Source organism: Rhea pennata, chromosome 1, assembly GCF_028389875.1.
Source record: "Rhea pennata isolate bPtePen1 chromosome 1, bPtePen1.pri, whole genome shotgun sequence".
Classification (NCBI taxonomy): Eukaryota; Metazoa; Chordata; class Aves; order Rheiformes; family Rheidae; genus Rhea; species Rhea pennata.
This window is the reverse complement of record NC_084663.1, coordinates 138,907,122-138,932,154: the sequence shown is the minus strand read 5'-3', so window position 1 is coordinate 138,932,154 and position 25,033 is coordinate 138,907,122. Positions and strand designations below refer to the sequence as shown.

Here is a 25,033-nt window from a genome sequence, read left to right as displayed (position 1 = left end):
ATGTCTCTTAACTAATAATGCAGTTTTGCTTCAGAGCTCTATTCATTATATAAGGTTTTTATCATGCTGTTAACAGTTTTTCAGTCATGGATGAATAGATGAGCAGCATAGTTTTTACTTGCGACCCTAAAATTTAGTGTCTCTAACTGCCTTAGTTAAAAATACAAATACTTTTTATCCACAAAATAATGCTTTATCAACTTCCCAGAAGATAAAATAGAAATAGGTCCAAATTAAATATTCTGAAGTCAATCCAAGAAAGAAGTTGTGATGCAAATCACCAAGATAGAGATTCTTGAAGAATTTTGGAAAAATATTTTTATAGAACAATCATAAAATAAATCCCAGAGGACCTCCCTTAGCAACCTTCTGACCCAACCTAGGGACTTCAATTGATCTACACCTAATTTAAAGATTTAATTAAATTTTCATATAATTATCTTGTCAGGGGATGTCGAATCAGTGATCAAAGATCTGCAAGTTAAAAATTGAATTACTATCTCCCCTTTTAAAAAATAAAGTTCAGAGTATAATTTAGTCACTAGTACTTTTTTTCTCTTTTGATTAGAGGTTTAATTAGAGAATTTCCTTCTATCCAGATGATACATTAAGGCACCTTCTCGTGTAAGTGCTGCCTCATCTAAAAATTCAGGTGCTTGCCCCTCACAAACTGCTTCAACACACCTCATGTAAATGATGAGGCTGTTTTTGCTGTTGGGGAAAACATTAAATATCTCTGAAGAGTGACCCATGAGAAGTTCATGTGCTGCTGAAGAAGCCAGCGAGAACCAGGCAGATGGAAACATTGAACCCTGCAAGACTTTATCTCTAGCTTTGGACTGAAGATGTGCTAGCCTCAACAGTGTGCAGATCACACAGGGTGTGATCTGGGTCTGTGATTTCACGTGTCACCGAACCCGTTGTAACTGTAGGCTGCTACCAAAAGGAACATTATTGCAACCTTCTTCTCTGTGACTTTCACGTACAAGTTCTGGTGATCGGTGCAGTGCCGTTGAGTGTCAGATGAGGAAGTTCTTCCAACAGAAAGGTAGTGAGTGAGTGGCGGGTGGTTTTCTGTTAGACTGATTGATCTGCCTTGCCCTTCTCTCCTCCCTTCCCCACACCCATGCACTGCAGCCACAGCGATGCTGTGAAGAACAGGATGATGCCAAGTGAGGAAGAGCCAATTTCTAGCTGGAAGCGGGAGGGGAGCTGGGAGTGCCTCTATGGTAGCAATGCTCAGTTAATTGATTTAGATGCAATATGAAAAGCTCTCACTTTTCCAGTTGTTAAACCCCATGGCTACATCTCTCCTCAATATGCTTTCCTTTATATTTGCCTTTGTATTTGAGGTGGTCAGTTAATTGAGCTGAAAAAACCTTGAAGGCCAGTTTGGATTTTAAAGCATTTGTTTCAGTTTCAATTCAGTTTCAACCTTAGGATTCTATAATAGTTTCAATTCAAACTGCTGGCTGGAAACATACCCTTCATTACCTTTTTATTTCTCCTTCATGTTTTAACCTCAATTAAGCATTTTAGGTTAGGTGGCCTTCCTCTTCCTTCTCCTCGTTTTCCTTCTCCACCCTGCACTGGGCCTTCCCCAGGAATTGCTGAGGGGATGGATGTGTCTGCCTGAAGTTCGCTGGGCCGCCTTACCGTGGCTCTGCTGCTACTGCAGGCAGATGGCTTTCTCCTGCAGAAAGCGAGGGGAGTGGGGCGTGATGGGTGTCTGGGAAGGAGCCAGTCAGTCTCCCTCTGAACTTCTGAGGTTAAAAACTGGGCCGAATGTGTAATGCCACTCTCACAAACAAATAATGAACTTCGAGGTTTATTACTTATTGCCATTACTTATTTTTCTGTAATCTTCTAAGTCAAGTCTATTGTATTTGGTATACTGTGTGTGTTAGGCTTTTTTTTAGTATAGAAGTTCATGTGTTTCTGCCAAATGTATTGTAAGTATTCAAATTTTGTTGTTTATTCTTTCTACCTTTTTAGTGTGTTAGAGAGTGGGAGTGCACAGTATTGTAAGTATTCAAATTTTGTTGTTTATTCTTTCTACCTTTTTAGTGTGTTAGAGAGTGGGAGTGCACAATCTTGTACTTTGACATTATGCTTTTGAGCATCTCATCTCTTCTTAATCTTCAAAGTATGTATCCAAGGAAGCTATCTTTTTTGTGAGAACACTATTTTAAATGATTATCCAGCAGTGTTTTATTTATACACACAAGCACGTGTGCAGGTGTAGATACATAAACGTGCACATGTGCGCACAGACACACGTGTATAAAGACACATAAACACTCTAGACTGAGACGTGAGAAATTTTTTCTTCTGTATTCTCGTATTGCTTAACTTTCTAAAAAGTAATAACCTCATAGTTCTTAACCTCATTTTTCTGCCTTCCCATCACTTAAGTGTTAATGTATCAGCCCTGTCTCATTGTTCTTCACAGAAGTATTCTCCAGACTTTGACACTACAACATTCTTCTGTATTTCAAATGAGGAAAGATTGCAGCAATCTTAAGTCTTTGCCAAGCCACTGTTGACCTATGTTTCTGTGACATTTGGCTTACAGTGTGATTTAATGTAAAATATCAACATACATATTGTTACCTTATTTTGGGAGAGTCATGACATAGTTTAAAGAAAGCCTAGACCTTCAGCTGAGAAAATGGCTTAACATAATTCTTACCTGTTATGATCATGCTGAAAGTAATTTGCAGCTTCTTGTAGTGAAAGAGTATTTCTAAATGAATTAAGACTAGCTCTGAGAAAGGAAGCAATTTCACCGTGTAAAAATCGTAGCACATGTGGCTTTTTGTTGGGTTTGTCTTTTTTTTTTCTTCTGAGACTGAATTAATTACTGCAATGATTAGAGGCCTCTTGCTTCAAATAAAAAGCTGAGGTAGTTGGGGAGGAGTTCATTAACTTTTATGTGACGTGTTTGTTTTCTAGTGTACACAATGATGCTATTGTACAGGCTTTTGGCCTCTTAACTGATAAATAAAATTTATATTCAGTGTGGCTTTAAGTTACATGATCATATTGCAACTAGCTATATGCAGAGAGATTCATAAATGGGTCATTCACCTGAAGGATAGTTGAAGAAAACTTCCAATATAGAAATACCTGCTTTGGTCTGGGAAGTTGCACAGATTATGCAGTACTGTCTTTATTAGTCCCTCTTGTATGCAGAATTGAAGAGTTTGATGATACCTCATTGCTTGTGACAGAATGGTGATGTTGTAGGATGAGGTAGAAAATACTGAATATATAATCTTCATTTATAATCATATCACGTGCATCAATATAAATTTCTTTTCTTCTCCTTTTTTTTGTATGCACTGATGGTTTTCCCCTTTTGCCGGCTCACTGTTAATGGGAGTTTCTCAGTTTCCCTTCCCTTCATCTCCCTTCAACATCTCACTGTTCATCATTGTGGGGAACTGTGTTTTAGATGTTTAATCTTTTACTGTTTCATCCTTAGGCAGGATAGTGTGTTGCTGAATGACCAAGTGAGTTGGAAGTTATGGTAGGCACTGTGTTCTATTCCATGCGATGGCTATGGATACTAAAAGACCTTTTTGAATTAGCATGACTTGTTGCTAACTTCCTTGCTTTGTTAATTTTTGCCCTCCTGTTGCTCTTTAAGACATGTAAGAATAGTTAGCTCTACTTCATGTTTAAAGAGAGTGAATGTGGCTGATGTGTGCTACCGTCTAGGAAGGTCCTGTGGGAAAAGGGATGGCTGAAGGATGATTGTTCTGAGTGGTCTTCAGATGATGGAAAAACAGCTATTTGGTAACTATTAGCAGTAGCAACTTTATCTGAGATTCTTAGACCTCATTCCTCTCCCAACAAGATAAAATGTGCTGACAGCTTCTCAGATCATTTTATTAACAATTAATTTGTGTGATGCACTTCTCATGCAGAAAATTTCACCCTTTTTTGGTAGTGCCTTCTAAGCTACAGGGAAGCTATAGTGTTAGCCCTGGCAAGAAAATAAGTTTGTGTTCATAGCAAATACAGCATTTGCTTATTATATGTTGTATAAGGTTTCCTTTGAACTTGATATTTGTGATATTTCATGGGATACTGGAATATTGTTATTTTTTGGAAAGCACTGTCAGGCAATGCAAATATTACTGGTTCTCAAAATCCCAGTTTATAGGAACACAGTATTTTCTGAAATAGGCTATTTTAAAATGATGATGAAATGGTGACACAAATGAATAAAGCTAGGGGATTTTCAAAGCGGAGACAAGTCTGAAACGTCTCTCTTTCAGTCTTCCTGTTGTGCTCTGGTACTAGCTTCTGCTCAAACCTTAGTTTTAGTGTCAGTTCTAATTCTTCTGAATTTATCTGTCAGATTTATCTCTGTCAACCGCAGTATTTGTGTGCCATCTCATTCTTTAGTTTCTGATGTCTGTACTTTACTGATTTGTTTCCTATCTGCCTAGTCCATCTTTTCATTTTTGGTAAAATGGATTTATCTTGTTTTTATGATTAAATGGAAGGAGCTTCTTAGGAATCAGATCTGGATCCTTTATTACATTTTAACATCACTCTTTGGAAAACTGATTATATCTTACAAATTAGAGTAACATCTTGAAGGTAATAAATCTTGCAGAGCTTGTTAAATATCCTTTTTTTTTGTTTCTAAATTCTTACTGAAGCAGAATTATATTATTCCAAACTTTGTTGAGTGTTCTACTGGTGCTCTGTGCCTTGGCTGGTAACCATTTGTCATGCCAGAAGGACAGAATTATTTTGTCTCATAGACTCTGCATTCAGAATATGATTTCATAATTGTCAATTAAATATTGACTTTTTATAATGATATTTAAATATTTTTCACCTTTGAACATAAGCAGTTGTAAAAAGGCAGGAGGTTGCTTTTCTAAACAAATTCAAATCAATGTCTGTTCAGTCTATGTTCATCTGCCACTTGCAACTACATGGCTGATATTTCTTTTTTGTTTTTTCTGATGGGCTATGCAATTCATTTTTGTATTTGTTGCATTAAAAATGCACTATACAAATGTGTATTTTGGTATTGTAATTGGTTCATTGGCATTTTGCCAATAACAATTTGGTTCTAAGACTTTATGATATAGATCCATTTGCATTCATGAAATACTTCTAATTGGTGTTTCTGACTGAGAGGTATTCAGAGTGTGTGCATGTTTTTTCCTTCTGTCCTGCCTTCTAAATATATTATGGCTTCATTTGTGTAAGTAAATCTCATTAACAAAGAGTTCCTTTGAAATTTTCAGCTCTGAGATATTTCTTAAAATTTCTCAGTATTTTTCTCTGGTGAAGCTCTTGTTGTTTCTGAGAATAAGACACTAAAATGGAAATACTGCCGAGAGCTCATTGACCTTGTATGATACCTTTGGACACAGTGTGTTTTCTGTCATGTCTATACGAAAATCCTGAAAAAAAAGATTTTTTTTTTTTAATTAACCACCCTTCCACAGTTCAGATTTCAACTTCTTATAATTGATATTGGTGCACCTGAATAATCAATAAGTTTCAGAAAGTAGATTTATGATGTGGTTGCCTCTGACGGCAGAGCTTATGCTCAGTGACTCAAAAAGACCAGGAGGATTATTTCTTCAGCAGATCAAATGTACTTTGGTAATGCTTACTTTGAACTTAGGGTTTTGATGGAGATTTCAAACACTGGGCTGGAAGAATGATTCCAGCTGGCAAGGAGCGGGAAATCACAGTGCTGAACTGAAAGAGACAATTGAGAAGTTAAGCACAAAAAGGGATGTGTATTTAGGAAGAAAACAGGAATGAAGAGTAAGTAAACAGCGTGCAAGCATTGCTTCTAAAGAAAGGGAATTCCTGCAATGTCATTTAAATCAGTGGATCCAGGATTTCTAAGCCATGAGGTGATATCCAGGTACATAAACCAACTGTGACATGATGCTGTATTAGACAGGAACCAAATAGGCACCAGCCCCTTCATCTTGATTTCCTCACCAAGGCAACCTGAGTGAATACGCTGCAGCTTGTGGGTAGGCCCAGGGAGGATGATGTTCAGACAGGCACCTCTTTTCTGCTGCCCACTAACAGAGATGTGGGACTGCTTAATCCTAACCTCTCTCTCTCTCCCCTAAACTGTAGAGAGATCTTGAGGTGGGGCACCCTTTGCCATAGGATTGCTGTTCAGATGCCCCCACCGGTTGCTATGGGTTGTCGTCCTGGAGAGGAGTTAGTGGTGGTGAGGGAACAGTGCCATCTCCCCAGAATAAACGCAGCGTCCCCATACCGGGCAGCACTAGCAGGCTGAAAGTCAGAGAAGCAATTAAATGAAGAACTGTTCTTGTTCTGCTGAGGAGTCTAAGATAGGTTGCCTTCTGTATACAAGCAAGCTTCCAGCAGTTACTGAAGTGATATTTGGCACTAGTTTATTATTATTATTATTATTAAACTGGAAACTCCCAGTTTAAGGTAGTAAAATTGGACGTTAACATGGGGTGACATGCTATTTCTTCACTTGCAGAGCTTCGTAAGAAGAAATGTGACTTTATTAGTTTTTTTTTATATAAGCTTGTGAATATAGTTCTATATATTGTGAATATAGACCTTCAAATTAATAGTAGTTTGTAATGAGTATCATTCTTACAGTTTTTTTTGTCCTTAATCTCCCCTTTAAAGTAAGCGTGATTTAAATAAGATTTTTTTGTTGTTGTTGTGGCTTATTTAGATACAGAAGCAAAAGTGCCATACAGAGAAAGAGCCAGGACTCCAGTTTAGCGAACTCCTGTTGTGCAGTTTCTTTAGCCATCATAACTCACAGCAGCCTTAGGTTTGCTCTAATTTATACCCCTAGGAAATGTTTCTTAGATAATGCAATGTAGCGAAAGATTAGCGACACAGGGGATCTCTGCCCTGGCTTCCATATATTTCTGTTGATGCTGCCAGGGAGCGGCCAGGGTAGGATAATACTGCTTTACTGGTTTTGTTTGAAATGCACGTTCCTGCGCTTTAGCACAGTTGTCCTACACAGCTGGAAGAGTTGTCAGCTGCCCACTTCCCTTCGCAATCTGTCCATTACCTGTTACTTGAACTGCACATAGGGCTGAGGTCTTATTTTAGTAGCCCTACTTGATGTTAGCATGTCATGTATATGTCTTTTAGGCTCTGACATTTCTGAAATTGTATGCTCTTGATCCATCTAGAGTTGCTAATTGGAGAAGATAGATGAAAAATCTTGTGTGTATTTCAATTTCCAAGATTCCCTGAGCTCTTGGCATATAATTCATTACCAAAACAGCTGAGAACCTGCACTTAAAATGATGGGATAATATTATGCTACTTTGTCAAGGCTTGTACTAGGAAAAGAGAAAAGAAAGAATTAAGTGACTATAAGAGGAAATCTTTCCTCCCCTTCTCCGCCATGCTTTATTTTTTATTTTTTATACTATTTTGAGTGCAAGAAAATTACTCTTTACAGACAATATCTGGTTGCTTATTTAATCTCTAGTGCACAGGATGGCTAAATATAGGAATGCAAATGCAATATTTATGTTGCTGTGAGAAAAAGATATGCTCTTATCTAGACTCAATCTGAAAAGAAGAAATAAAGCTTTTTGTCAGGACAGCTCAACTGGTCAGAACTAGTATTATTTTTTTGACGTCTATAATCACTATGCTGCAGCTCCTACTGCTAACTGTATTTACTAGTAAATCATATTTGTCTTTCCATTTGGGATTAAGCTAGAGCCATAGAAACACACAAATATTGTGTCTTGACAAAAAAAAAAAAAAAAAAAAAAGTGCTGAAATATGTAAAAGCAATGCACATTTGCTATATAAAGTTCAAAATCTCACCTGATTTTCTGAGAGGATGCCTTTAGCAGTAAACTGTTGGTTTGTGATTCATGACCATTAACTGATTCTGCATTTTCTTTTGAATACTCTTTCTGGCAAACATCGTCTCGCAGGGCTCAGCTACCAAGTCTCAGAGTAGGTCACTGGAGAAACTGGCTGCTTGTGAGAGTGTCCTATATAAATCTGGGCCATAAAAGAAAGAGGTGAATTCTCAAGTCAGTGGAGTTCTGCAGCAGCTCCAAGTAATGATTTAGCTGACATAAGCTTCAACACAATACTGAGGAAAATGTGTGGAACGCCAACCATCACAGGTCAGGGGGAATTCTCCATTTCGACTTGCCTGGTAAAATCATAACCACAGTATCCATATTCTTTGCGGGGAAGAAGATCCTCCTATTAGTTTCAAAGGGATTACAGTTACAACTGTAATGTCGTATGATAATACCAACACTAATACCAGCAGTTTAATAAGAGGTTTTCTTTATTTGGTTTGCTTTCTTAGCAGGCACCGTTGGGCGTTTCGCTCCAGTAAAATCACCCTGACGTTCCCTCAGTTTGGACTGGGTCATTTTAACTGTTAGACTGCAAATATTTTGATTAAGGATGCTTTGACAGTATGTACAAATACTCCTTGCAAAGGAAAAAAATAACTGAAGATTGAATTAAAAAATCTAATTTCTCTTGGATTAATAAGATAAAAATTTTAAGCCTATTATTAAAATTTCTGGGTTTTTTCTAGTTTTCAAGCGTTTTGATTCCTTCCTCTTTTCTCTGCTTCTTTGAAAGGAGGCAACTTACAAGATGGGAACTCAAAACTGAAAAAAAATTAAAAAAAAATAATGCACCAAAAATACTCACTCAAAGGCCCTAAAACAAGTAATTTTAGTGCAAAAAAAAAAAAAAAAAAAGTTCATTGTAATTGCTTTTATTTGGATGTTTCTTTTGAAAAACTGCAGTGCTTCTCTAGGTGTTGAAATTAGTGTGGGTCTTGCACAGTGCAAGAATTTGGAGTACAGCTTTTTTCTCTTTTTTTTACATTTACCTTTTGCTATCTTAACATGATTTATCTGAAAACAATATATTTACCTCGTTTTATAGTATCTTTTGCTACTGTGGTAATATTCTAATGTTGACTCAGTATGTGAGATTATTACGACTGACTTACAGCAATGTCTAGCCAGTAGCCACTGGTGCAGGTGATGTTTCAGGGGAATTAGGAATTACTCCTTTCTCCAGCTCTTCTCCTCTGTATATAGCATCTTAAATTATTTGCAGTTGTTTTCAGTGAACTACTGAATTTGTAGTTCTTTCAGAAGGCATCGCTTATTTTATTTTTATATTCCTGCTCAGGATAATTGTGATGCAGGCGCCCATTAGCGTGCCCATTTGTTGTGAAGGCACAGAGATCTTAAAATAAATAACTAGTATCTTTCATCCTCTTTCTGGGGCCATAACTGGATAACATAGCCTTTTGAGACCAATATTTTTCTCATAGATGTTTGACCCATATTTCATGTAACCCCAAAGAAAAAACATATTCCTGCATTCATGATGCTTGCTCGGATAAGCATTTTTCCTGATTGTTGAGGTGAATAGTCAGTCATCTGCATATAGTAAGAAATTCCATGAACAGAATTACTTGCTCTCAGAACTGTAAAGGTGTCCTATAGCTACGCTTTAAAATCGTTTTTATGTTTATATAAAGAAGTATTTTTAGGAGAAAGCACTCCTATGTGATTTATGTGAAGCAGTAAGAATTCTCCAAAGTGTTTCTTTTTAAAGCCTTTTAAAAGTCTTTCTTATTATGCAGCATATGTCTCTTCATGTGTCTAGACTAATTTTCAGAGGTCTTGACTGATCTGTTTAGTCTGACATGTGTATTAAATAAAATATACATAGATTAAAATTCCCATAAATTTAACTTCAATTTTATTTTGTTTTTTCATTAATAGTTCCTGCATGGAATAATATCAAGTTGTATTTTTAAAGATTTTGTTTTTCCACGCTGATACTTTATGCTTTTCTTTTTAAACAATGAAAATGGGTAGAAGAATCTATTTTAATACTTTGGCTCTCATGCACTAACAAAATAAATACTGTACCATTTGGCTGAAACTTCATCAACAGGCACTTATTTAGGTCCAGACTGATAGTTTGTGTTAGGAGTTATTCTGTTTTTGAGTGATGGAAATATTTCTGCTGATCTTTCAATAAAACTGTAACTTTGAATTGTTCAACTATATGTTTTATTCTTTGGAGGCTCCCCTATACTTTCAGTATGTTGAGCCTGTACTCAGCTGTATTACGTTCTTAAGAGGCTAGATCTACAGGGGTCAAAGATTTGACTGCGGCAACCTTGCCAAATGTCATTTGTGATACTGACTTTTTTGGTGATGCTGAAGAAGTTCACTGGAATACCATGAATATCCTAACAAAAGCCATATTACCTAGTTTTTCTGTCAACTGCTCAGTGCCTGAGTGGCAAACTGGTTACTCTATATTTAGAAATTTAATGGGTAAGTGTGGCATGAGTAGTTTCGGGAAATCTTAATTACCTATGCTGTTGCTTTGATGGAAAATTCAAGACAATAAACTGAAGGAAGTAATTCAGGTCTTCTATATTGTGCTTTTGATCTTCTGAACAAATTTTAAGTTATTGTAAATTGACCAAAGTTTAGAAATGCAAGCCAAAAATATAACAGAAGTTATGCCCCCAGCAAACCTGGTAAAATTCCAGTTGTAAAACGTTTTGAGAGTACTGTTGTAGTTTTTTCCTTCCTTTTTATGGACATTAACTAGACTGTATGTTTCTGGTATGTGGGCCATTATCTCACTTGACATTTGCATATGCTGAGTGCTTAGGCGGTGTCATACCTATACCTTCCTCACATCGTACAAATGCCTCACTCACAAGATACATTCGTCACAAGATACTCTCCTCCATTAGAAAAAAGAGTGTTTAAGTTTATTTAAGTGCTTTAGACTCTCTGAATTTGAAAGGAATTAGGCTCTTAAACACAGGTATAGGGTCTATGTTGGGCCTATACTTTTTTTTTTCTTATTCTGACAGTTTTGGTGTGTAGAAGTCCAAAGATTAAAAGGTAAAGTGATGAGCTGTTGGTCAGATCAGTGAGGAGGAGTGGAACTTGCTCACTAGAAACGGAAGTATTGATGATGATGAAATCTGCTGAAGTGTGTTACGACTTTAAAAGCCTGTTTCTTTCATACTAACATCAAAAAATAAACAGTGCTCAGATATAGATAATTCAGTATTCTTGAGAAATTAACTCAAAGAACAAACACCAGAAGGCAGCAATGCAAACTTCCTTAATTTAGTCTCATAACTGTACATCATCCCTGGCCAGAAAGGGTAATTTACTGTAAATCACTTTAATTCTTGTCATTCTAATAATACTGCTACCACATTGTCAATTGTGGAACACTGCCTGCTTGGAAACTGCAGTGTTTCCTTTAGCATTTATACTTACAAAGTTTTGTAGTATGCATTTATATGTATACAAACTGTATGCCTTATTTGCCCATCTATGTAGGTATGTGTACTTTCCAGCTAGGAATATGGTGGATTCTACTGGTTGGACTTTGGCAAGATGTTCAGACAGTTGCATTCCGGTAAAAGTCACTTCTGAAATCTTGAAATCATGCTAGTTTTCTGTATGCAGATTCCATATTGAAAATTTAAAAATATACATCTCTCACAATATTTATGTCCTCTGAGGTATCAGTATATAAATATTGTTTACCCAGATTCTAACTGCAAACATCAGAAGATACTCGCTTAGTTTTCAAATTATTTGCTTTTTGTTGGAATAAGTTAAATGTATATGCAGTTAAAAGTGTATGTATTTTATATTGACATATCTTATACCAAAAACTTACCAGAATTGAGTCTAGTATTTATCTACAATTTAAATGAAACATAGTTTTTTCCATTATCTTAAAGAAAAAAGCTGAACTGTAACATTCAGAACTAGTTCATGAGTGCTTGTGGCATGGGGTAGAAAACAGTCTCTACAGCCTGATGTAGCTTGACAGCCTGACATGGCCTGACAATTTCAGCAAATCATGCTACTGCACGTTAATAAAATACTGGCTGTTACTGCAGATTAATAAGACGCGGTCATCGGCAGAATTGTCGTAACTGGTTGTACACTGGCTTTTTCATCACTTCAGTTGTAAAGTAAAAGGCGTGCACTCAAGCCACTTTGAAGATCTCCCCCCCGCCCAGCTGCTAAGTGGGAAGAATGTGCACCACTGGCTGGTTGCAGCTGCTCAGCTGTCCAGCAGTAACATGCTAGGTCATGCTAATACAGGTGTCACTGGTCCCTTCCGTCCGTGATGCATGACAGTGCGCTGGAAACATAAATATCTGGAAGGTATTTATATTTAATTTGTAGAAGTGATGTAGTGGATATATTTGTCTACAGTTTTTGTGAGGTAATGCTGGAGGCACTGCACAGCTCCACTCTTTCATTTTTGTGCACTGCTGTTAACCCTGACTTTTACATCTCTAGGTCCCAGCAGAATTCATTTTATCTGCCTTATATATATTTGTGAGCTTTTCCCCTTACTAGTAATATTTCATCTGTGAAAGACAGACCGTAGAATGGAATTAACCTGAAATTCTAAAGGTGTATGTGTGATACTGAAGGAAAAAAGAGAAACTAAGTTCAAATATAATTAGGATATTTATTTTCTTAGAAGAAGTGGTTGTGTGTTGTTTGACTAGAATGCTTTCCTTAGTAAAAGAAAAAGACCCCCATGTACTAGCTCCGTGGAAAGTGCTGGCTCTGCTAGTTGCTTGGAAGAAAAAGTATTTTTTGGAATGTGACTGCAAAACAAGGATGGCATTTTTGAGGCAATTAAGAGATTTAAGCATTAAGGGAAATCAGTTCATGTTCTGTCTAGTTTTATTAATGTTTATGTTCTAGCCAAATTTTTTTTTCCAAAGATACGTTAGTCAGTGGGAATACGTTGGCATTAAGAGTATCTGATTATTAATAATTATAAAATAAACAGTAACATTTGAATAGCTACAATACCCTGTGTTGTGTAGGAACCATAAAGCTGTGTGCCAGTCAGCTCCTTTGTCCATCATCCCTCTTTGAATTTGTGCTGCTGCATTTTTAGATTTTTTTTTTTTTTTTTTTTTTTTTTTTTTTTGCGGGCGGGGGAGATGTGATCACTTTGGCTGTGATCTAAGTTTTAGAATAAGAAGAACACTCAGATTAAAAAATCAGAATCTTTAAAACATTTATCAGGAGAATTTGTCAGGGTGAGCAAAAACTTCGGTAGAAGCGGAGATAATGGAGCAGTTTTTGTTCTGACAACTCAGAACAAGTACGTGTAGGAGGTGGCCTAAAACCTAGAGGCTTGTCTACATGGGATCACCACAGAAAGGTAGTTTCGGTGCCAGCTGAGGGCATGCAGATAAGAGCAGGCCATGATGAGTCCACCGCAGCTCCAAGCTGGGTGGATGTTTAGCCTTTCTAGGTATAATCTTTCTAGCAGGCTAACACAATTATGTGGTGGAGGAGAGAAGTGACTGTCTATTACTATCCATTTAGAAATGGCTTTTGAGTGTAGGCACAGGCATTTGGCATGAAGTAACTGGAGTACCCTTGTTACTGTGCAGTGTGTAGTTCATCTGTTTACTGCTAATGTTTGGAGGTGTATATTTAGGATTAAGAATCAGGAAGTCTCAGTTGCTAATGCAGCTCTGCAAGCCTCAATGTCTGGTCTCAGATAGGTTCTTCTAATCTTTATCTTGATATGCAAATATCTAAAACAAGAAAAATATCTGTTAACGTCATAGGATGTTGTGCAGATGATTTAATGGTTGGAGCAGCCTGAACTAGGTAAAGTGCTGTAATACTACTACTAAGATGACCTACGCCACCAGTGTGATGCAGCTGTGGAAAAGCCTAATGTGCTTCCTTTTGCAGTGCATTAGACATGCTATTTTTGGAGAGAAAGAGAGAAACGCTGATAGCATTTTACAAGATCTCATTTGGAATATTGTGTACAATATTGTTCACTTATATTTGGGAAGATAGGCTTAAATTGGAACAGGTGCAAAGAAAGACTACTAAGCTGATCAGAGAAATAGAGTAATTTTCTTTCAAAAAATGAATTAGAAAGCTTGTATTGTTTAGCTTAGGGCAATGGAGATTGAGAAGGGATACAGCAATTCGTTGTAAATAAATTTATGGATAAACATCAGGAATGAAGAGCTGTTTCAGCTAAAGAATAATCATTTTTGTCTGGGACTGATATTCTAAATGCATCCTAAATAAACATAGGCAGGAAATTATAAGAACATTTCCAACTATTCAAGATGAGAAGGACTGTGGGGCAATGAACCTAAATTTAGTTCAAAGCTAGAATTTAGTAAGTTTTACAGAAGGAGATTTTATTTCTGAATAAAGGCAGAAAGTTAAGCTTATGAGATGAGATTTTAGATTTCAAGTATTTGAAGTATTGAGGTATCCAAGGTGCTTGAAGGGAGACTAAAACTGATTTTTTCACTGTGTTTATTTGGCATTAACAATGTGCTTCAGGGTTTTCAGTGGTTGGTTGTGGGTGTGAAGTATGTTTTTAATGCTCTTCTCCTCCCACTGCCCTGTAATAACAAGTTATCTTTACTCGTTCCCCCCTCATCTCCTTATTCTTGCATTCACAGTTCAACTGATTACAAGATTTGGGATCAGCAATGAACATCAGCCCCTGGGGAAATGGGCACGCAATGATAGACATTGTTATCCATTTCTGTTGTATGATGCTTAGTCCACTTCCTCTGATCATTTGGGGGAAGTTCTTATCTTGTTATTTTCTGCTTTTTAAAAAGATTTCTGCTCTTGCAAAGACATAAGATGTGGACAATGCCCTCCGTCTTCAATTCTTCCTCTATGGTATTCTGCACTCATGGCCTTTCCTAAGCACTTATGCTCTTTGTAGGATACAGAGAAGCATTTTGTGGTGTTCAGGGCACATAGATTGTAGATACCATGGAAATTTCTGGACCAAACTTTCTTTTTGTGGCTGCCTGCGGTTGCGTAGCTGCATCCCTTGTGGGGTCTCCAAAGGGACCATTCTGCATCCCAAAACTGTGCTTTGAGACGCATGTTGAAATATCACGTTGTTGATCCACATAAGGAGTTGCGTTGTTTTGTCGGGATATGCTCTTCTGTTATGATTTGTGTGTATATGTATATAAATATGCATGTGTGCATGTATGAATACATCTATTTGTCTTCTCCTCTGTCTCAGGAAGGCATTTTCTGAGTAAGTGATGTCTTGCAGTTTGTTTTTCCCTCCGGCTTTGCATTTGCAGCTTTTCTATGAGAAAGTGAACTTCCAGGGAAATCAGCAGATCGTCAAAAATCTCAGGTTGAAAGGGGAAATATGGCAGGAAAACGAGATGTGAAATTCTTTCACAGGGTCTAGCTTTGGTGTTGAATTAAGTCATCAGAATGTGGGCCGGAAGTAGAGAGTGAAGAAGAGCAGCACATCCATTAGGTTGTCGTGGTTTTTGAAAAAATCATACAGTCTATGAATCTCTTAGTATTTATAACACATTCATGGCATAACTACTTGCTGCTAAGTATGCAACAGGAAGAAGTGCTGTTCCTAAATTAGTAAGTTAAGGTCACAATTAAAACAGCTGGTAAAGGATGGAGCGCAGTTCTCTAGATTTTATTCTGAACAGCATTTAAAGAGAAGGTTTCTTTTCAGCCTTTTGTTGATGGGCCATATTGAAAAATAAATTCTTACTTCTTAAATTACCATATTTTTAGACTCAGGCCATATCATGCCAACAAACTTTCAGCAGGCTTTTATGTGAAAAGAAGGACTCTGTGCTTTATGTGACTAATATCATAATAAAAATTTGATTCTTATGTATATAGGGATCACTGTAATATAAACTTGAGTATTTATAAAATAAATTGTTAGGCAGTAGAGAACTTGTAAGAAAGTGAATTGGTAAAGCAGACAATATTTGTGCTTTTAACTATAAGGTGCCACATGATTGTGCACAAAAAAAGGAGACATAATTTTGAATGGCTCATTATTTTATAATTGTACCAAGTTGGTGTCAGTTGAGCCTCACTTATTTTTCTCCCTTAAAAATACACCAGCTCCAATTTAGGATGAATTCTGTTTTTAAAATGAGTTGAATTCAAAAGAGTGTACCTAGCTGTGCCAACTAAATTCAATAGGCAGTCCTTTTGAAAATTTTAGCCATAATCTTTGCAGTATAGTAGATGGTTAAAAAAAAATGATTGCATAGTTTACTTTGAGATATGACAAGAAATACATGCTAGGAGAAACCTTTTTAATCAGAGGGACTTACGTTGTGGTAAATTATTTTCTCTCCATTCAACACCTCAGAAATTATCATTCTGAAGAGGAAAATGCACCTGGAACTTTGTCTTTCATTGGCAACTGTGTGACAGCAAGTGTGCTTTTGATATTTAGACCATTGGACTATCTCTGCCACTTCTAGGCTGAAGTGAACTTCTAGCAATGCGCTTCATGTTGAGTTCCTATAATTAATGGTTTCTGAAGTTACGAGGCCTCTAGCACTTCCTCTCTCCCACAACTCTGTGAGCTGTGGAGCTCAGGGATCAAAGAAATATTACCTGTATTGGCTTTAGGATGCATAAGGTATAACCCTGTATCACTTGTGTTTGCTGAAAAGTTCAGTACTTGCCTGTGTGAGCAAGTTAACTAGCATAACCTAGAGTATAATTGCTGTAGCCATAATGTTAAGATTTTCTTCTTCTGGTATGAAAGCCTTTTCTATTTTAGCTGTGCTTACGTTGGATGAAGTTTGTTAAGGCAAAAAACTATTCAAAAAAAAAATCATGGGAGATTTAAACTACTGCAGTTTATGATTCTGTTATTATTATACTGGTAAATGTTCAATGTCAGCAAATCTTTAGCGTTGTAAGAATCATTGTTTTCCTTCAGTCCTGTAGACCTTAATGAGGTATAGTCCGGTGAGTATAGCTAGTAGGATGTGATGAGGGAATTCTTGGCTCCATCCTAATAATTCATGGGGGAAAAACGATGCGAACTTTCATTTGTAAATTATTCTGTTGACCTTTCTGGCAAGGAAGTATGTGTGGGTGAACAAAGTGTCTTTTTCATGTCACCTATGATAGAAACTAGACTGTAAACACTGTACTACTAGGGATGTCAGGAACTTAAAAATGTGAACAAGAAGATAGAACAAACTGAATGTTTCGATAAAGTATATGGAAACAAATACTGAAATCTGTTTTATGTTATTTTTATCAGTTTACCAGTTTTAAAAAAACAAACTTCAACATCAATCTTCTATAGTTATGTATATTTATGTAACTATTATTCTAACTATCAAACAAACGCAAACATGTTAGAGAATAAGAGAAACTTACAGTGCCAGCCTTTGACAAATGTTCAGGATCACTAGTGCTTATTATCTGCTGTATGAGTTATCACCACCGGATTATTTAGGTTTTGAAGCGTAGTTCCAAGGTCATGATTCATATTAACAGCCCCAGTTACTCCATGGGATATATAAGTGGTGGATTTGCAGTGGAGGTAGGACCCAGGATAACTGAATCTCATTTTGACTTTAACATTAGCAGGCAGTATACCACACTGGAGAATAAGAGACAGTACATTAAATACATTGGTGTGACTGTTTTGAGACCTCTTCAGAAGAAATAACTGTTAATAAAATCTTATATTATTCTGACACATTCCTTTTAATGTTCTGCATTTATCAGCAAGATCTAATTATTTCAAACTTTTTTGTTTTCCTATTGCATGTTCGTGGTCAAGTAGAGATAATTACTTACCACTTTCAGCATTAATTTGTGCTTAACTTAGGCTGAACAAAAGAACGAGTGATTTATTTGTAAATAATGCAGTCATTGATGATATTGCACTTATGTTTAATTTTTAAGCATCACATACACAAACTGTGTGTTGAAAGGCTGTCTTGTTGAAGTGTATATAAACATTCATCATTTGTTATTTAAATATAAAAAGTAACATGAGTCTTTATTTCCGATAAATCAAATAGAATTCTCTTTCTTCTTAGTCTTAATATAGAAAGAATCCAGGTGTAATAAAATTCCTTTTCCACATGCAGCTTTTAGAGTTGAATCATTTATTTGTACACATTAAGCAAATTAGGTTGTTATTAAATGACCACTCGGTATCAAAGTAGCCACAGGAGGGAAATATGCTTTCTTCACTGAATCTACTTCATTTCAGCTGAACCTGATGTTTTAAACTTGAGTAGGGGACTCAGTTGCACAGATTTATTACAGGTCATGAGAATCCTGTAGCTCAGACCCCCCAGGCTAGATTTGAAAGCTGCCTCTCCTGCTTCTGGCCCTTCTCCCCACTTTTCCCTCCCTGCCGCACACACACTCACACTCACACTCACCAGCCTCCTGAGTGTTGTTTTAATGTGTGGCATGTTGGAGAAAGGATTCAGGAATAGACCCCATTAATTATTTGGGATGAGTAGGATTTAGGGCAGAAATTAAACAACAAGAGTGTGACTGAAGCTGCTAATGTCATCTTCAAGTGACGGTGTTGCATTTGGTTAAAGAGGAGCCTGGATCTGTTGCTCCCTTAGGAAGGAAACAGGAGTAATGTGACCAGCTTCTGCTTTATCTTGATGAAAGGGGCAAAAAATGAAGAAAAGTTGTGACTTTTTACACTCTTTAGAAGGTATTCTTGGGAAACAAACCCAAGGTTTAGTCACAGAGAAATTTACCAGCACATAAAGCAAAATGGCATGTGAAATGTGCTATGAAAATATGAAACTCTGTGTGTTTGAATGAAGTTGGGGTAGAAGAAGAGGGAATAATACCAAGAATAATCTCTGGATTGCATAAATAATAGATTTGGTTTTATATCCAATGCTACTTTCTAAAATTTGTATTTAAATACAGTAGTTACATCAAACAAGATTATAAATCTCAGGAAGCTAATTACAAAGGTAGTGTGAAAGATTAATCTGCGGTTTCAAATTATACAAATTTAGACATTTTCCTTTAGGTTCATCTTTGTATACTCTGATATATCAGTTCTGAATTGTATTATTACTAATTATTACTGTGGGAGGAGGTACAGTAGCAGGGACTATGAGAAAGAGACTAGATCTTCCCTGAGACTTTGTAGCTGTGTGCGCAGAGTGCTGCAATGGATGGATACAAGCTCTTCAAGAAGGACAGGCAGGAAGGGAGAGTTGTTTTGTGAGAGAGCAGGCAGAATGCAAGGAGGTCTGCCATGGGACAGGTGAGGGCTTAGCCAGCTGCTTTGGGGGCTGGGTTAGCAGGTGACATTGTATTAGGTGTCTACTATGGACTGCCCGATCAAGAATTCTTCAGACAACTGGAAGAAGTTGCTTGTTTGCAGTCGCTGATCCTCATGAGGGACTTGAAACACCCTGATACCTACTGGAGGGACAGCACAGCAGGGCACAAGCAAACCAAGAGGTTTCTGTAGTGTTTTGATGACAACTTCCTAACACAGGTGATCAAGGAGTCAATGAGGAGAGGTGCTCTGCTGGACCTTTTACTCACAAACAAGGAAGAACTGGATGGTGGTGTGGAAGCTGGGGGCAGCCTTGGCTTCAGTGGCCACAAAATGGTGGAGTTAAGAATCCTGTGAGGAGAGAGCAGGGCAAAAAGCAGGATCACAACACTGGACTTCAGGAAAGCAGGCCTTTGGCCTATTCAGAGACCAGCTTGGAAGAATCCCATTGGATGTGAAAGATCCAAGGGAGTCCAAGGGAACTAGTTGATACTCAAGGATCACCTCCTCCAAACTCAAGAAGGGTCCCAACAAGCAGGCCTTAAGATTTAAGCAGGCCTAAAGGCAGCAGCAGGCCTGTGTGGATGAACGGGGAGCTCCTGACTAAACTCATGTGCAACAAGAAAACCGGAGGTACTTAATAGCTTTTTCACCTCAGTCTTTACTGGTTAAGACCAATTTTCAGGAATCCCAAGCTCCTGAGAACAGAGGGCAAGCCTGGAGCAATGAAGATTTACCCTTGGTGGAGGAGGATCATGTGGAGGAGCGCTTAAAACACACTGGACATGCACAAGTCCATGGGCCCTGATGGGATGCACCTGTGAGTGCTGAAGAAGCTGTATGATGTCATTGCAAAGCCACTTGAGTATTTTGGAAAGGTCGTGGTGATTGGGAGTGGTTCCTGAGGGCCAGAAGAAGAGCTATCTATCCTATCTATCCTACCTATCTTCAAGAAGAGCACGAAGGAGATTCTGGGTAGCTGTAGGCCAGGAAGCCTCACCCTGATCTCTGGGAAGGTGCTGGAGCAACTAATCCTGGATACAATTACTAGGCGCATCAAGGACAGGAAGGTGATCAGGATCAATCAGCTTAACCAACCTGATAACCTTCTTCAATGAGGTGACTGGCTTAGTGGATGAGGAAAGAGCAGTAGATGTTGTTTACCTTGACTTTAGTAAGGTTTTTAACACTATCTCCTCTAACATTCTCATAGACAAGCTGATGAAGTACAGGCTAGATAAGTGGTCAGCGAAGTGGTCTGAGAACTGGCTGAATGGCTTGGCTCAGGTGGCTATGATCAGTAATGTGAAGTTCAGCTGGAGACCATGCACTAGTTGTTTCCCCCAGGGGTCTTGGAGCACATGTCGGTTGTGCCCCCTGGAACGGGAAGGCAACTTCATTCTTCATCACTTGAATGTTGTATTTAAGTATCACTTGGATTGTATTTATGTGAGGAAACTATGGGGGAAGAAACAAACTGTGGGAGGTGAATGGAAAAAAGAGGAATTATGTGAGATAGGGAGATTTATAAAACATGAGAAAGGAAAAAATAAGGTTGAAAGGGAAATGAGTGGGAGATCTGACATGTTTAGGATACTCGTGTAAATGCATACTGGGAAAAATCCTAGGACTAGCTTTTGGTTTTCACTGATAACAAGAAGCTGAGATCATCTATTGTATATTAATCTGTATTAAGTTTTGTCTTCTTTTTAAAAGATACCTGTTACAAATAATGGTTAGTATTAATCTGCATGTCATAAGGTAATCCCAAGAACCATTTTGGGGTATTCAAAGGTGGGAAGAGGTTCCTAATGCAGCTTCTCATCATATTTTAATTTATTGTGTAATTCTGACTTCTAGTTATGTTGGTGTAGTCCAAATTCTCTTGATACAAACCCTATCAATAACAACTCAAATATGTAAGATGTTTTCAAAATAGGACTTACAGAATAAAACAAATGTCATTTCATTTACTGTATTATTTCACATGTTGGGTGAATCAGCCTCTCGCAATTGTATGAAACAATCTTAAAATTGGTCTCAATTCCCCCCCTCCTCCACCCCCCCCCCCCCAAAAAAAAAAGGAAGACAGGGTGGAAGTTGGAGACAAGACAGGAAGATGTCTTTAGTTGGTTTGTGCTTTCTGACTAAAATAGGTGAAGGTGTGCTATTATCTACTTTCTTCCAGTGGAATAAACACACTTATTCTTGCTGAACAGTGCTATGAAAATGCCACTCATAATTTAAAAAACTACTAAAACTCTCCCCACCCCCATGTTTACTCTATGTGACGGAATCAAGGGCAGTTTTGTCTTCAGAAAGAATGGCTCAAAATGCTGGCATTAACTGAAATGTAGAGTGAGTTTATATTGAAGATTTAAACTCCACCTGACTTTGTTTGGGTTCTCTCTGTAGGAATGGAGACTGGTATATGTAGCTGAGATAGATAATGTACAGTGCTGGCTGGTACTAAATTACATCATTTTGTTTTAATTTAAAAGAGTAGTTGGTGTTAATCTAATGTCAAGACTGAATTACCCACTACCCACAAAACCTTCATTTAGCTGCCCTGACTTGTGAACACTTACATATTTATATTTTTCAGTAGTGAAGGATTTTAGTGACTAAAATTCGACTTCTGACTGGATAGCGCTGCTGTTTCAGCTTATCTTCTGCCTAAGTCCTTCTGGGATCCACAAATTAAGTGTTCCTGCTTGTGAGCGCTTGTACAGATTTATTTAACACCCATCATTGCAAATGAGTTCAACGTAAAGCTCAGCAGCCATGACTGTGGCACACTGATCACAAAGACTCTGTAGGAGCTAGAGAAGGAAGTACGGAAGAGTCAGGGAGTGAGTTGTGGAGGATATATTTGAAAATCAGTAGTGGGAGAGGCACGTGCAGGGAGGCTGAGTGGGAGAACGCAGCAGTGGGAAAACCGCAGGAAGGTAAAAATCAGCATGAGGAAGATGACCCATCTATCAATGAGGGGACGGCTGACTGAGAGATGAAGCTGCAGTTGGAAGGAAAGATGGTGGACGAGGGCTGAAAGCTAGTGGAAACAGGACTATGGTTGGAGGGAGGGTTGGGTGCGACATATAGTATGACACACTTGATGAAATGGAAGCGGTTACTCTGAAGAGATGGGGATGAAGGACTCGGAAATACGAGAAGACTGAGCTTGATGACAAGGAGACTGTGGTGGTGAGGGGAGGATGAATGTCCACAGGATTGGCACTGATACGGTTTGGAGGAGAACAGTCGGTCAAGTGTTGGGGGAGACTGAGTGGTTGTATTCAACAAGATGAAACTTCTGTTCTGTTACTTTCTTTAAAAGAGTTGTCAATTAAATGAAGCTCAGAATCTGCCTTATAGAATGTTATTACCATTACAAAGTCAAACACTGCAAAACTAGGAAAGTGAAGAATTAAGGTTTGTCTAGAATATTTTAATTGAGTTCTCTTGGACATATGTGTTATGAAATAGTTTTAAATTATATGATCTCAGAATGTTAAGGTCCCTGAAGACTGTGTAGCAAAGGAGACACGTCTTTGAAAACTTGCTTTGATTTGCTGTAAAAAGTGTAAGTTAGATCGTGAAGGGGGCAAAGCACCTACCTAGTTAAAGTAGGTGAATACAGATTCCCCAGAGCATCGGTTTGGAGTAGGACAGAGCGTTAGGGACTCTGAAAAATTTGAGTTTTGAGGATCTTTGGTTGAGCATTTGTCATGTTTTTAATTCAAAAGTTGAATTAAAAGTTTCAGTTCGCTATGGATATTGTATCACATAGCACACAGAGGACTGTAGTGCAATCTACTATCTCATGACAGTATCAAAGAGAAGCTGTATGTGAGAACTTGCCTTTCTGTCTTCAGAGTTCTGTTCTGAAACAGCACAGAATAAACTGAAAGAAACTGTAAGCTGTACTGTGACTTAATACAATTCACTTAATGTGTAGATCTTCAATATTCTGTTTTCTTCTGTCTTCTGTATTCACTGGATGAGGTAGAGGTCCTGTGAAAAAAATTGCATGCCATCACCTAATTAAGCAATGTCAGACTGGGTATGGACAAGGGAGCCCAATTAATTCTGAATACATAAAAAAAAAAATGAAAATTGGGACTTCTCAAGTGCTTATTTTAAATGTTGTAAGCTTCCACTCCATCAGTTACCTTTCTTAACATTTTATATATGAGAGGATGTTAGTGTTTATATATAAACACTAAGTGTTTATATATAAAAACTAAGTTTTTTTTTTTAAATGCATGCTTTCAATATATTTATCCTGGGAAAATCTGGATGCCTAATGTGCAAAGAAAACTTAAAAAAATAGGAAGCATATTTACAGTCAAGTTTTCAGTTTCCACTAACTTCTAGTAAATTCTTCTTTGAAAAACTCTAACTTGCTTGCTTTTTCAGTTATATATTTACTTGCATCAAGTAGAAGACTAAAGATAATTTTTCCTTTGACCCAATGTATTTTTAATTATTTTGGGAGAAAGTAATTCCATCTTTTGTCCTTTTTAATTTGGCTGTGGTCTGATCATGGTCAGCTGTAATGTAGCGATTATTATTTGAAGAGAATAGTTTCAGCTGCTGTGGCGTACCAAACGCATTGTTTTCTAGCCTATTGCTGTTACGGGGGCTGCTCTAAATTAGGTGGGCTAATTCAGACTGGGAAATCTGAATCTGTGCAGGTGGACTTCTGTGTCAGCAAAGCCACGCTTATTTAATTGGAGCTCCATATGCCTGCAAAAATCGATTCCATATGGTAGAATAGCGCATTTTGGAAATGTTTCTTTAACTCGTATTAGTGCCAGGAGAAGGCAGAATAACTTTTTAGTTCCTCCTTAACTAAGTGACAGTGCACCTGTACACCAACCGTCTCTCAATTTCTAGAGTGGTAACTGAGTAGAGACAGGATTTTCTCAACCCCTGTTAACAGTTTTAAGGTAACTTAAGGCTGTGACCAATGTAACAGCATTGCTTTCTATTTGAACTCCTAAAAACAAGTGATGAAATGTACCTAAATCATACAATCCCAGCTTCTACTAGGCTGAATTTACATGAGGTTTCTCACAGAAAACTCTTTCATTTAAGGTTGTGCTGAGCCTGAAAAAGAAAATACGTAGAACTGGTCAAATAAAGAACAGTCTTGTAAGATGCAGAGAAAGAGAACTTTTAATTTGTTCCCACTTATGTAAACTGGTGGGAAATAATACTTTTAGAAAAGCTAGGGATCTGAATTTTTAAAGAGCTGCCAATTTAAAAGGTGATATGATCAAGGGATGAAGTGAAGAAGAGTTATGTAAATTGTTTTTGTTTTTTGATTGTATGCAGGTACCTAAGGATAAAACTGGCCTGAAAGGAAAATCTGGGGGAAGCTGGGAAGCTTGACTGTACTTGCACCTGAGTAAGTGAATGCTTAGCTGGAAATCAACTTTCAGAATGTTAAAATTGTTGAATATTTTTCAGCTCCTCCTTGCCTAATGTAGACTGGAAATGGAGACAATACTTAGGGTTTTGGATTGAAAAAGACTAGAAATACCAGCATTAGCTAAATGGAATTTTATATATAACCTTCACGGCTTTATAGTAGTTTCGCTTTTTATTGCTACCCTTAACACCTGCATAAAGTTAAATGTACATTGTATGCAAGATTTCTTGGTATTATGGCATTTTGCCTTTTCAGTTATTTGAGCCAAAATGCTGAATTTGAGGGACCTCTCCATTTCTTAAACTCAATCTTGCTGGTTTGCGACCATAAGGAGGGATTGAGATTTAGAAGGACCGAAGTCCTATAAAGAGGCAAAGTAGAAGATCAGCAGAGAATGAAGGTCATGAAGAG

The 25,033-nt window shown here is 37.5% G+C and overlaps 1 protein-coding gene across 5 annotated transcripts in view; it reads left to right on the top strand.

The window, feature by feature from the left end:
• TBL1X (transducin beta like 1 X-linked) overlaps positions 1–25,033 on the top strand; it is a 204,543-nt gene that overhangs the window by 33,320 nt on the left and 146,190 nt on the right. For 3 of the 5 annotated variants that reach the window (XM_062601277.1, XM_062601284.1, XM_062601270.1), the window contains exon 2: positions 24,526–24,598. The exons of the other annotated variants lie outside the window; for them this stretch is intronic. The gene's annotated coding sequence lies outside the window, so the exon portion shown is untranslated. The remainder of the gene's footprint in view (positions 1–24,525; positions 24,599–25,033) is intronic. 5 annotated transcript variants of the gene reach the window in all.